We start from the raw sequence: 14,649 nt of genomic DNA, 5'->3' as shown, positions 1-14,649 counted from the left end.
TACAACCCCCCTCCCTCTCCCCCCAACAACCCCCCTCCCTCTCCCCCCAACAACCCCCCCCTCCTCTCCCCCCAACCCCCCCCTCCTCTCCCAAACCCCACCCTCTTCCCCCACCCCCACCTTCCGTAGTTCCCGGGTGCGGTCACGCATTCCGGCCGCCGGACGGTGGGTCGGTCGCAGGGAGAGTCGGAATCGTGGGTGAGGTCGGGGCCGGTGGCGGGGCGGAGAATCCCGGGGAAGCGGCGGGTCGGGAAGGAGCGAGTGCGCATGAGTTCCCAAAGTGAAAGTAAGACGGGTTGATTAACCCTTTCCCGGCGGGAGCCGGAGCTCCCCCACCCCCCTGGTCTCCTCTCCCCGGAACCCCAACCACCGAGACCCCTCCCCCCGGGATCCCAGAGCTTCTTCCCCCCACCACCCCCCCCCCCCCGACGAGGACCCCTCTCGCCGGGACCCGCTCCCCTCTCACCGGAACCCCTCTCCCCAGGACCCGGATCTTCCCCCCAACCCGGCACCCATCTCCCCAGGACCCAGAACTCCCGTCCCCGACCACTCTCCACCGGGACCCTTATCCCTAAGACCCCTCACCCCAGGACTCGTAGATTCCCCCATCCTCTGGGACCTCTCCTAGGGACCCGGAGCTCCCCCAGGACCCCTATCTCCCCCCCCCTCCTCCCCGGGTCCCCTCTCCCCATGACCCCAACCCCGGGACCCCTCTCCCTGGAGCCCGGAGCTCCCCCACCCGGGACCCCTCTTCCCGGAACCGGATATTCTCCCCGGGTCCCGGAGCTCCCGTCCTCCCGACGCTTCCAAACAACACAACTCCAAGTCTTTCAGCTTTGTGACATTTTATTTGCTGACATTCTGAGAGTTTGCAGATCAGCTGGGGCTGGTGGTCATAAATAAACGTCCTATAGTGGGGAGGGATGGGTGGTTTGAGGGAAGGGAAAGGAGGGGAGGGATGGGTGGATTGGGGGAAGAGAAAGGAGGGGAGGGATGGGTGGTTTGAGGGAAGGGAAAGGAGGGGAGGGATGGGTGGATTGGGGGAAGGGAAAGGAGGGGGAGGGATGGGTGAAATTGGGGAGAAGGGTTGAGTGGAGCAGGGTTCAAGGGTGCCCTGGGCAGGGATCATAAGGACGGGTCAGGGAGCAGAGGTGGAAGAGCAGGGGTCAGAGAGCACAGTTTAAGAAGAATGGAACAGGGTGCAGAGATCCTGCCCCAGGGGGAGAGGTCAGGGAGGACAGATCATGGATGAGAGGTCACGGGTTGGGGATCATTGATCGGGGAGCAAGGATCGTGGAGGATGGGAGCAGGGAGTAGGTTTCAGGGGGATTGAGGTTCAGGGAATAGGGGTCAGGGATCGGGGAGCAAAGCTCAGGGTGAAGAGCAGGGGTCAGGGCGGATGGATTGGGGAGTAGGGGAAGGTTTGGCTAGAGGTTGTGAGGTCAGGGATTGAGGAGCAGGGTGTAGAGTTCTTGGATTGGGGAGCAGGGTCCTGGGCTCCTCACCCCCTCAAGGCCTGGTACTCCTGACAGACGTCGCCGCCCAGGTGGGGCCCACAGTGGGCGGTGACGCTGAAGGTCAGGCTGCCGTGCTTCAGGTAGCAGACGCCGGGGTGGCTGCCGGAGCGGAGAGGCCGCTGGCAGGAGCCCAGCAGGTCATCGTCGTAGCCGTTGTCCCGGTCCCACACCTCCAGCTGGAAGGTCTGGCCGTCCAGCCGCACGTCGCCCAGGTCGAAGGTGCTGTCCCAGCGTGGGTTGTTGTTGTTCCAGACCACGGGGGTGGCGGCGTACACACCAGCGCCGCACCGCAGCCTCACGAAGGCGTCCGTCCCCGTCACGTAGTCGCCCCACAGTCCCCGTGCTCCCCGCACCACCACCGTCAGCTTGCCCCAGCCCCTCTTCCGGGGACAGCACTGCTCATTCACCCAGGGCCCTGACGGGCAGCTGCAGGAGCCCCTTGCGCCCCGCAGGGACCCCACGGGCACGGTAGTGAGGCGTTCTCCCACCCCCGGCCCCCCTCCAGTACGTGCCGGCTCACGGCCTGCCTCAGCAGCTCCCGCCGCGGGTCGTTGCGGGGCAGCAGCAGGTGCAGGGGCTCCAGCGAGCGGTGCACGGCCCCGGGGAAGGAGGGCAGGGAGTGGAACCAGGCGGAGAAAGCCTCGGCAGAGAGGAGGGGGTCAGTCCCCGCCTCGGCGCCCCCCCCCGCCCACCACCTCGCTCAGTCGGTCGCTGTACTGCTGATGGAAGGACTGCCGGCTCTTCTCCTCCTGCTCGGCCTCCTGGCAGTGCTGAAAATGGGTCTGAGATGACACCTTCGAACCGAGCTGGACCTCCGCCTCGATGTTCAGGCAGTCCTTGACCTGCCGGGGGGGGGGGGGGGGGGGGAGAGGGAGGTTAGTCAGCTCCAAGAGAGGGGGAGGGGAGGAGAGAAGGGGAAGTGAGGGGGGAGTGAGAAGGGGGCAAGATGAGGGGGAGGAGGAAGGGACAGAAGGAAGGAAGGGACAGGAGGAAGCATTGCGTGAGGTTTTCCGTCTAAGAGTCTCGGGGTGCTGGTAGGGAGGGGAGCCGGGGGCAGCGTGGGTGCCTGGGGTCAAGGGTCATTGGCAAAGGCTGGGGGACAGCGTTGGGTCGGAGGTCAAATGTCAGGCCAAGGTCAAGGTTCAGCGAGTAGAATTGTCGTTGGGGTCAGATGTCAAGGTTCAGTGAGTAGAATCGGCGTTGGGGTCAGAGGTCATTATTGGTGAGGCTACTGGAAAAATGTGGGGCAACAATGTTAGTGGAATGCAGTGGGGCTGGAAGGTACCCCTTATTACAAAGGGAGCTCACAAATCAAGAGAGAAATTGTTCTAAATGTTGCATAGCTGAGAAAAGATGGGCAGAACCTTGTCATGGCTGTATGACCAATATTACAAATGTAAGATAGAGCTTAGTTCGATATAATTACCTACATCAACAGTCCCTTACATCTCGGAAATTGCATAAAATGACATTGGATTTGTCAGATCCATGTTTTAAATGTGGTGATGAGCGAGGTGCTTTCTTACCTCGAATTGGTCATGTTCCAAGTATAGAATTTTTGGGGAGGATCTGGGGAAATTTTTCTCACAAAATCCCGATTTATTTTTTACTGGGGAACATTGAAGAAACAAGACCTACTTAAATTTATTATTTCATCAGGCTAAGTTAGTTAAATTCACTTTAGCAAGGCAGAAACCTGGAAATCAGATGTGTAGCAAGGTGTGGAAATATGGCACTCAGAAAGGCAGAGTTGTATTTCCTTTGGAGAAAATTTCATATAATTTACAAAATATTCACTCTTTGTGTAGATTTTAGGCCTTCTAAGTCCTGTATAAATCTTCTCCAAAAGTCACATACACATGAACACTGTAAGATACCAGTGAGTGAGCAAACCCTTTGTGTGATCTGGAACAACACTATTTTTTTGTGTATTTTTTATTATTTACATTATATTATTACTGTATTAAATATTCTACAGTGTGAGGGGATGAGGGGAGAGGGGTTTAAATACCATGTAATGACTGTAGTGTAACTTGGTTAAGTATTGTTTTTATAATCTGTATAATTACATGCTTGGAAATTTTAAATAAAATATTTTTAAGTTCAGAGAGAGGATTAATGTTCAGAGTAGAAGGTCAAGGTTCAGAGTGGGGGTCAAGGTTTGGAGTGAGGGTCAGGTTCAGAATACAGGGTCAAAATTCAGAGAGGATCAATATTCAGAATGCATGGTCAAGGTACAGAGTGGGGGCAAAGTTCAGAATTTAGGGTCATGGTTCATTGTGAGGATCAGTGCTCAGAATCCAGGGTCAAAGTTCATAGAGGGTCAAGGTTCAGAATCCAGGGTCAACGTTCAGATTACAAGGTCAAAGTTCAGAGGGTCAAGGTTCAGAGGGTCAAGGTTCAGAGCCTCCCTCGCCCTCCCATCCCCCTGATCACTCCCAGCCGCCTTCCTTTGCACCCTCCCTCCCCTTTTCCCATCTCCTTCACCTCCTTGTCCATACCCCTCTAGTTCTCACCTCTCACACCCCCTTCCTTTCCCTCCCTGATGACCCTACTGTATCTCCCCCTCCCTCCTCACCCTCCTCCTCCGGCTGCACCCCACCCCTTCCCTCATCCCCTCCCACTCACCTCCCTTCTTCCCACCCACTCCCCCTCTCTTCCCCTCCCACACCCAACCACTCCCCTCTCCCTTCCCCTCCCACTCCCCACCACTCCCCTCTCCCTTCCCCTCCCCCTTTCCCATCCTCCCCCACCGACCCCTCCCCCCCCCTCCCCCTCCCCCCCCTCCCCCTCCCCCCCCCTCCCCCTCCCCCCCCCTCCCCCCTCCCCCCCCCCCTCCCCCCTCCCCCCCCCCTCCCCCCCCCCTCCCCCCCCCCTCCCCCCCCCTCCCCCCCCCTCCCCCCCCCCCTCCCCCCCCCTCCCCCTCCCCCCCCCTCCCCCCCCCTCCCCCTCCCCCTCCCCCCCCCCTCCCCCCCTCCCCCCCTCCCCCCCTCCCCCCCTCCCCCTCCCCCCCCTCCCCCTCCCCCCCCCTCCCCCCCCCCTCCCCCCTCCCCCCCCCCTCCCCCCCCTCCCCCCCCCCTCCCCCCCCCCTCCCCCTCCCCCCCCCTCCCCCCCTCCCCCCCTCCCCCCCCCTCCCCCCCCCCTCCCCTCCCTCCCCTCCCCTCCCTCCTCCCTCCCCTCCCCTCCCCTCCCCCCTCCCTCCCCTCCCCCTCCCCTCCCCTCCTCCCCCTCCCCTCCCCTCTACCTCTCACCCTTCCTCACCTCCTCCACGCTCCGCCCCTCCGACGTCACGCGGCACGTCTGCAGTGCGGTGACGTCACGGGCCAGGCCTCCTAGCTTCACGCCGCGGACGTAGTGGGTGCCGAAGGTGCGGACGAATCGGCGGTAGAGGAAGGCGGCGCTGGGCTGGTCGGTTTTGAGCGGCAGGTCTCGTAGGAGGCCGAGGAAGTGTGGCGTGAGCCGGGGTGACGGCCCCAAACCGCCCTGTACAGCTGGCAGTGCACCTCCTGGCTGGCGAAGGAGATGCGGTCGGAGGCCGCCCGGCGCCGCCCGAAGTCCGCCAGTTTGGAGTGGGAGCCGGCCGCTGCGGCCGCCACGCTGGCGCCGGGCTTCGGGTGCAGCTCCAGGCTGGCGTCCCACGAGGCGTCCACCGCGTCGAGCTGCGACGCGGTCAGCTCCTCCGCCGAGCGGTAGAGGGCGCTAGAGAGCCGCCTCTGACAGTGACTGATGGTGCGCCAGTGCTGCAGCTCGGCCGGCAGCCTCTGCTCCTGCCCCCCCTGGTGGCCGTTGCGGCACAGCGTGCAGCCGCGCCCGGCCTCTGCCAGCGCTGTGTGTCCACCACCCAGGCGCCGGTGCCGTGCAGCCGCACCACGTCGAAACCCTCGCCCATCGCCTCCATGCCTGGCACGGACGGCGCCTGGCGGCACTCGTTCTTGGTGCCCACGTGACAGCCTGAAGACCTGGCTGCTGGCAGCCAGAGGAGGAGGAGGAGGAGAATCATCCTGGTGAAAGACCTGGAGGGGGTAGAGAGAGAGAGCAGTGGGTGCAGGTCCCTGGGGAGAGAGGGGTGGGTGCAGATCCCTTAAGTGGAGAGAGCAGTGGGTGAAGGTTCAATGGGTGGAGGTTCTTGGGAGAGAGGGGTGGGTGAAGGTCCCGTGGGTGGAGAGGGCAATGGGTGTAGGTCCCTGCGGAGAGAGGGTGGGTAAAGGTCCCATGGGTGGAGAGAGCAATGGGTGCAGGTCCCATGGGTGATGAGCAGTGGGTGCAGGTCCCATAGGTGGGGAGAGGGGTGGGTGGAGAGAGCAATGGGTGCAGGTTCTTGGGGAGAGAGGGGTGGGTGAAGGTCCCGTGGGTGGAGAGAGCAATGGGTGCAGGTCCCTATGGAGAGAGGGTGGGTACAGGTCCCATGGGTGATGAGCAGTGGGCACAGGTCCCTGGAGAGAGAGGGGGTGGGTGCAGGTCCCATGGGTGGAGAGAGCAGTGGGTGCAGTTCCCATGGAGGGAGAGCAATAGGTGCAGGTCCCATGGGGAGAGAGCAATGGGTGCAGGAGCCTGGGGAGAGAGGGGTGGGTACAGATCCCATGGGTGGAGAGATCAATGGGTGCAGGTCCCATGGGTGGAGAGATCAATGGGTGCAGGTCCCTGGGGGGGTAGAGATCAATGGGTGCAGGTCCCGGGGGGGGGGAGAGATCAATGGGTGCAGGTCCCTGGGGAGAGAGGGGTGGGTACAGATCCCATGGGTGGAGAGAGCAATGGGTGCAGGTCCCATGTGTGATGAGCAGTGGGTGAAGGTCCCTGTGGAGAGGGCAGAGAGAGCAATGGGTGCAGGTCCCTGGGGAGAGGTGGAGGGAGCAATGGATGCAGGTCCCATGGGTGGAGGGGGAAAGAGCAGTGGGTATAGGTCCCTTAGGTTGAGAGAGTAGTGGGGGCAGGTCCCTGGGAAGAGAGGGGGCGGGAGCAGTGAGTGCAGGACCCATGGATGGAGAAAGGGGGAAGAGCAGAGGGTGTAGGTCCCATGGGTGGAGAGAGGGAGAAGAAAGAAATGGGTGGGGAGCAGAAGAGAGAGGGTGTTGGTCCAATGGGGGGAGGGGAGAGCAGTGGGTCCAGATCCCATGAGGGGAGGGTGGTAGAGAGCAGTGAGTGCAGGTCCTTATTGGGAGAGAGAGCAGTGGGTCCCATAGGGCGGGGAAAGGGGATTCTGACACCCATTGGGAGCGGATAGGTCTGAGAAAATTCTTTAAAAACATACATCCACACTCCTTGAACCCCTGAATCAGACCCCAGCCTGTGACCCAGTCCTGCGGATTTATTGTAAATACAATGCTGGAGAAACTCATCAGGTCAAACAGTTTACTTTCTACAGCAAAGATCAGATTACATAGAACAGTCCAGGCCCTCAGCCCTCAATGTTGTGCCGACTCATATATTCCTTCCTAAATAAAAGTACTAAACCCTCCCTACCCCTAGAACCCTCTATTTTTCTACCACATGTGTGTCTAAAAATCTATTAATCACCTCCAATGTTCCCGCCTCCGCCACCATCCCTGACAAGGCATTCCAGGCCCCCACAGCTCTGTGTAAAAAAAACATCCCCCTGACTTCTCCCCTAAACTTCCCTCCCTTCACTTTGCACACAAGTTCTCTGGTGTTTGCTGATCCCACCCTGGGAAACAGGCGCTGACAGTCCACTCTATCGATGTCTTTTAGAATCTTGTCGACCTCTTTCAAGTCTCCTCTCATCCTTCTACACTCCAAATTGAAAAGTCCCAGCTCTGTGAACCTTGCTCATAAGACTCATTTCCCAATCCAGGCAACGTCCTGATGAATTTCTTCTGCCCCCTCTCCATATTTTCCAGATACTTCCTGCAATGAGGTGACCAGAACTGAACATAATTCTCCAAATGTGGGCTCACCAGAGATTTGTAGAGTTGCAACATGACCTCTCGACTCCTGAACTCAACCCCCCGCCTAATAAATCCCAGCGTCCCACAGGCTTTCTTAACTATCCTATCAACCTGCATGGCGACCTTGAGGGATGTAGGGATTTTGGACCCAAGGTCCCTCTTGTTATGGACCTTGGACAATTTTATTTTTGACTGAGGACAGGACTGAACCTACTGTGGTGGATTTGACAGCTGCTAGGTGCTGTCTTAGCGCTGGGCTACCACTATGGAACTTTGACAGCTGTCAAAGCACGGGAACCACGCGCTGGATGTCCATGGGCTCGCAAGAGAACAAGCCTGTGGCTGTTAACCTCTCTCCACCAATGGGGAGAGCTGGAGGCACGCGCTGGGCAGTTTAAAAAGCCCAGCGAGCTGGTTGTGAGAGGTTAATTGGTGGTTTGGACTGCAGACAGTCCGACTGGTTGTGCGTGCTCACCTGGCACCTTCAACATGCCACACGTTGAGCAGCTTTGCCCATGGGTGCCAGCATTGCTGTCCTGATAGCAGTTTGGGGAACCCAGAGTTTGTGTGGGACTGACCATTGCCTTTCCCTTCCCCTTTCAAGAGGAGGACTTCATGAGTCACGGGACCACTCAGGGTGTTCAAAGGAACAGTGTGGCAGAAGGTCACTTGGTAACCCTGAAGAGGGCTTTGGAGGCAGGAACCTCATGTGGTGACCAGGAGGTCACAGTGAAAATTGCCAGTTGAAGAAAGTAAAGGTGGTTGTTGCCATATTCGAAACTCAAGCCAGTCTCATGTTCCCCTGACAGGGTTGTGAGTCTATAGGGACAATGGTCATCTGGATACTGCCATAAACTAAAAGACCAGTGGGCAAGGAAACAAATAATCCCTAGCCTGGAGACCAAAGCCATGAGCTGTTCCTTGTCTGACAGACTTGACGTGACTGACTGTTTTGGGAATGAGCGATTTTTGGGGGCATTTGAGCTCGGACTGTAATGGTCTGGGTTTTTTTCCCCATACGCCATGTCACTGTTCGTATAGAGTTGCCATGAAGGCTGGTGTTCGGGTGTTACCTTTATCAGGTTAATTCTATTATTGTTAGTTAAATTTTGTGTTAAACTTAATCCATTCATTTATGTGTCTCTCAATTGCTGCTGGGGACGAAACACTGTTCATCTACACTCTGAAGTAACTGACCGTTCACCATGGATGTCCAACCTTGGTTTGTCCTTCCAAAATGCAGCACCTCACACTTGTCTGCATTAATTTCCATCGGCCATTTTTCCAGCTGGTCTGGGTTCCTCACTTAGTTCAGGACCAATTTAGCATTGAATACTGATAGGTTACATTTCCATCTTTGCCTGCAGCATAGAAACTAGCCTTTTAACCTATTGTTGCTTTATTATGACAATTCAGAATAATTCCACTGCAATATCCTCTTTCTGTCTAAAATGTTTATCAATTTCTTGTTTGTGTCTGAACTGTATTGCCCTTCAATACATTAGTTTGATAAGCCTCTCGCAAAGGAATATCCTCGCAGCATCCAATCAGGATGGTAAGGTTCCATCTTTCCTTGTAAAATAAACCTAATTCTTCATTCCAAAACTTATTCAATTCAATCTCATCTCCACTGACAGTTCATTGGATTGATTTTGATGATGAAACATACTCAGGCTATTCACAAGTTTTGAAAACTTTCCTCTCTGTCCACAATGCCTCCAATCTCAGTGTCATCTGCAAATTTGCTGATCCAATTCACCATTATCATCCAGATCATTGATATCAATGACAAACAACATCGGTCCCAGCACCAATCCCTGAGGAACCCCACTGGTCACAGGCCTCCAATCTGAGAAGCATCATCCACCACGGCACTCTGGCTTCTCCCATCCAGCTGTTGTTGAATCCAGTTCACAACGTCACCATGAATACCCAGCATCTGAACCTGGGATCTGTTATTCTATACTTAAAGCCCATGGACCCCTGGATCAGCCCACAGCATGTGACCCACACCCAGGGATCTGTTATTTTATATATAAACCCCACTGAACCCCTGGATCAGATCCCAGCCTATGACCCACTCCCGGGGATCTGTTATTTTACATATAAACTCCTGGATCAGACCCCAGCCTGTGACCCACTCCCGGGGATCTGTACCTCCTTATTAACAGCTGAGTGACCAAAACTACTGACAATACTGTGAGATCTTAGTGGACTGAGCTCCCACCTCACATCCTCTCTCCTTTCCTCCCTTCTCTCCCCCTCCCAACCCATTACCTACCCCTTTTCTCATATCTCACCCTCACCTCACCTCAAATATTCCCCTCTCCTCAACAACCCTCCACCCTTTATAACCTCTCCTCTCCCTCTGCCCTTTTCTCTCTCCTCATGTCCACTCTCTCCCCTTTATTTCTTTCTCCCTCTGCCCTCCCTCCCTTCCCTTTCTCTCCCCTCTCTCAGCCCCATTATTCTCCCTCTCTCTTTACTGGCTCACTCCCCCAATCCTCCCCTCCATCTCTCCACCCTCTCATCCCTCATTCCCATCCTCTCTTTCCTCCCTCTCTCCCTTCCCTCTCCCCCTCTCTTTGCCCTCCCCTTTTTTCCCTATTCCCTCCCCATCTTTTCCCCTCTCCCCTTATCTCTCTGTCCCTTCTCTCACTGCTCTCTCCCCTCTTTCTCCTCCCTCTACTCATCTCTCCCCTTTCTCTCTCTCCTCTCATCTCTGCTTCCTCTCTCCCCCCCCTCATTCTCTCCCCCTTTCTCTACCCCTCACCTCACCTCCCCACTCTCCCTCTTCTCTCTCCTTCCACCTCTCCCCTCTCATTTGTCTCTCTCCCCTCTCTCTGTCCTCTCCCTCTTTTCTCTCCTCTCTTTCTCTCCCCCTCTCCCCTCCCTCCCCATACACCCTTTCCTCCCACATCACTGTGAGGATTCAGAGGAACGCGTCCTGAGGACCACTCACCTTCGAAATTGGCAGTGGTGTGTCCGAGCTTGGGAACAGGCTTCACCAACAGCCCCACACCCCCCCAACCCATCATCTCACATCTCGATGAGAACATGAAGGTGTGATTTCCTGCCTCTGCACTTCCTGTCCTTGTGGTGAACAGGCAGTCCACAAACAGTTTGAGGGCTTTCGTCATCTCCCCTCCCTGCTGGCCCACTCTTCTCTCTGACTAACATACCTGCCTAGTCACCTGCCTTTGGCTCAAGACACCCTCTGAGGAGGGCAAGGCTACTGGTCACCATAATGTCAACCTTCTATGTGGAACTGGCACAGTCCAGGCTCTTTGGCCCGCCATGTTGTGCTGACCCATATATTCCTTAAAAATAGACACTAAACCCTCCCTATCTCATAACCCTCTATTTTTCAATCATGCGTGCACTTGTCTAAGAGTCTCTTAATTTCCCCCACTGTTCCAGCCTCCACCACCATCCCTAACAGGGCATTCCAGGCCCCCACAACTCTCTGTGTAAAAAGCCTACACCTGATGTCCCCCCCCTAAACTTCCCTCCCTCCACTTTGTACACACATCCTCTGGTGTTTGCTGATCCTGCCCTGGGAAAAAGGCCTTGACTGTCCACCCTATTGATGCCTCTCAGAATCTATCAAGTCTATTCTCATCCTTCTACACTCCAAAGAGAAAAGTCCCAGCTCTGCAAACCTTGCCTCATAAAGACTTGTTTCCCATTCCAGGCAACGTCCTGGTGAATCTCCTTTGCCACTTCTCTGTAACTTCCACATCCTTCCTGTAATGAAGTGACCAGAACTGAACACAATTCTCCAAGTGGGGGCTCACCAGAGATTTGTAGAGATGTAATGTGACCTCTCAACTCCTGAACTCAATCCCCTGAACCCCAGTGTCCCACAGGCCTTCTTAATGATCCTATCAACCTGCATTGTGACCTTGAGGGATAGAAACATAGAAGATGGGAGCAGGAGTAGGTCATTCGGCCCTTTGAGCCTGCTCTGCCATTCAAGAGATCATGGCTGATCTTAAAGTTCAGTACCCCGTCCCCACCTTCTCTCCGTAACCCCTAATTCCCTTATACTGAAGAAATATATCTAATTCCCTCTTAAATATATTCAATGAACCTGCCTCTACTGCTCTCTGTGGCAATGAATTCCACAGATTCACCACCCTCTGGGTAAAGAAATTCCTTCTCATCTTGGTTCTAAATGGTTTGCCTATTATCCTCAAACCATGGCCCCGGGTTCTGGACTCCCCCACCATTGGAAACATCCCTTCCGCATCCATTCTGTCCAGTCCTGCCAGAATTTTATATGTCTCTATGAGATCCCCTCTCAATCTTCTAAACTCCAGCGAGTACAATCCCAAATTGCGCAATCTTTCCTTATAGGTTATTCCTGCCATTCCAGGTATCAGCCTGGTGAATAGCCTTTGCACTCCCTCCATTGCAAGAACATCCTTCCTCAGATAAGGCGACCAAAACTGCACACAATACTCCAGGTGGGGTCTCACCAAGGCTCTGTACAGCTGCAGTAAGGTATCCTTATTCCTATACTCAAACCCTCTTGATATGAAGGCTAACATATTATTTGCCTTTTTAACCGCCTGCTGTACCTGCATGCTTGCCTTCAGTGACTGGTGCACAAGAAACCCTAGGTCTCTCTGCACTTCCCCATCTCCCAATCTATTGCCATTCAAATAGTAATCTGTCCTTCGGTTTGTATTACCAAAGTGGATAACCTCATATTTATTCACATTGTAGTGCAATATAGGTATCTGGACACCAAGGTCCCTCTGTTTATTCACACTCTGAAGTAATTGACCATTAACCCCAGCCTCAGGCTCTTGGTTTGTCCATCACCTCACCCTTATCCAGATTGAATCCATCTGCTGCTTTCCTGCCAAACTCTGCCTCCTGTCACTATCCTCTTGTAACCTTCGACAGCCTTCAGCTCCATCCACACCTCCTCCAACCTTTGTCTCATCTGCAAACTCACTGACCCATCCTTCCACCTCTTCATGCCAGTCATTTATAAAAATCACAGAGAGCAGGGATCCCAGAACAGATCCCTGTGGCCCCTCCACTAGTCACTGACCTCCAGGCAGAAAACTTTCCTTCCACTACTACTCTCTGCTTTCTTCCTACAAGCCAATGTTTTATCCACATGGGTCAAGGTTCCCCCTATCCCGTGACCCGTGACTTTATGGATGAGTTTCTCATGGGGACTTTGTCAAATTCCTTGTGAAAATCCACGTAGACCCCATCTACCACCCAACCCTCTTCAATTTATTTTGTTACTCCTCAAAGAACTCAATTAGGCTCGTGAAGCATGATCTTCCCTCCACAAACCCAGTCTGACTGTTCTTGAGTAGACTGGACATCTCCAAATGCTCATAGATCCTATCCTTAAGAATCTTCTACATTCATTTGCCCACCACTGATGTAAGACTCACCCCGGTCTATAATTTCCAGGATTCTCACCATTACCTTTTTTAAACAAGGAGACTACATTTTCCATTCTCCAATCCTCCTCTGCAGCCAAAGAGGACAAAGATAATCACTACTGCCACAGCAATCTCTTCCCTCCCTTCCCACAGCAGCCTGGGGTATATCACGTCCAGCCCTGGGGACCTAATGATCTTGATGTTTGTAAGAAGATCCAACCCTTCTTCTTCCTTAATCTCCACATTGTCCAGCACACAGGCCTGTTCAATTCCAACCTTACCCTGATCCAGACCCCTTTCTGAATACTGACCCAAAGTACTCATTTAGGACCTCCTCCACCTCCAGTCACATGCTGCATCCTTTACCCTTTAATGGCCCCACCGTCATTCTCATCATTCCCCTGTTCTTCACATATGCATAGTACGCCTATGGCTTCTCCTTAATCCGACAGGCCAAGGCCTTCTGAGGCCCCCTTCGAGTTCTCCTCAGTCTTTTCTTTAGCTCCTTCCTGGCTCCCATGTACAGGAGTCCTGGCCAGCTGCAGATATGGTTACTGCAGAGAAATGGATCAGACGTCTCCCCCATTGATGTGATCTACCAGGATCGTCATCCGAAGAAGACATACAAAATCACTGAGGACCCTTCCACCCTGCACATGGCATCTTCCAGCTGCTCCAGTTGGGGAAGAGATGCAGGAGGATCAGAGCCAGCACCACCAGACTGGTGAACAGCTTCTCTCCATGGGGCAGTGAGAATGATGAACAACCAAAGGAACTGCTCACACTGACTACTGAGACTCTTGTATTCACGAAGCAATATTACTTTATTTGTCTCTGTGAATATTTGTCCTGCATATGTATTGTTCATCTGTATGTGTGTTATGTTTGGGTGTGTGTCTGTGTGTTTTGCATTGAGGACTAGAGAACGCTGTTTTGTTATGTGGTGATATGTAATTACACCACTAGGTTACCAGGGGTCATCCCGGTGACCTTGTATATAAAGCAGTCCCGAGCTACAGTCTAGCCTTCCAGGTTCATCTTGCAGAGAGACAAGACCTCTTAGTGTACATATTAGTTTATTAAAACTATCTTATACTCGCACTGCTGGTGTGGTTATTGTCAGTACAATTTAATAAACGAATATAATAGCCACAAAGAGCAGGAGGTACAGCTCGAGGGACAGAGCCTTCATTAGGACAGAGGTCTGCAGGCTACTACAGGAGGGCATCATAGAGCAGAGCACCAGCCCCTGGAGAACCCAGGTGGTTGTAGTAAAGTCAAGAGAAAAACTGCGCATGGTAGCGGATTGCAGCCAGACAATCAACAAATTTACACAACTAGATGCCTACCCCCTGCCACGCATAGCAGACATGGTCAACAACATTGCGCAGTATAAGGTGTTCTCCACCATAGACCTGAAGGCAGCATACCACCAACTGCCCATTAGAAACAGCGATCACATTTGCACGGCATTTGAGGCAGACAGCAGGCTGTATCAATTTCTGTGACTCCCCTTCGGTGTCACCAATGGAGTGTCCCTGTTTCAGAGAGAAATGGATTGAATAGTAAATGAGTTACAACTGAAAGCAGTGTTCCCGTACTTAGAGAACGTGACAATCTGTGGCCACACTCAGGAGGATCATGACATGAATTTAAAACACTTCTTCCAGGTAGCCGAGGAAAGGAACCTAACATACAACAGGGACAAATGCGTCTTTAGCACCAGGAAGTTGCCAATCTTGGGCTACATAGTGCAGAATGGGGAAATCAGCCCAGACCCAGCCTGTATATGCCCTCTCCTAAACCTCCCAGTTC

General features: G+C 54.0%; 1 pseudogene; it reads right to left on the bottom strand.

Annotated features, from left to right (window-relative positions):
* Positions 1-828: 828 nt before the first annotated feature.
* LOC138750747 (perforin-1-like) lies at positions 829-10,488 on the bottom strand (annotated as a pseudogene).
* Positions 10,489-14,649: the final 4,161 nt, after the last annotated feature.

Source organism: Narcine bancroftii, unplaced genomic scaffold (genome assembly GCF_036971445.1).
Source record: "Narcine bancroftii isolate sNarBan1 unplaced genomic scaffold, sNarBan1.hap1 Scaffold_248, whole genome shotgun sequence".
Taxonomy (NCBI): Eukaryota; Metazoa; Chordata; class Chondrichthyes; order Torpediniformes; family Narcinidae; genus Narcine; species Narcine bancroftii.
The sequence above is the reverse complement of the archived record's forward strand: the minus strand, read 5'-3'. Positions and strand labels throughout refer to the sequence as shown.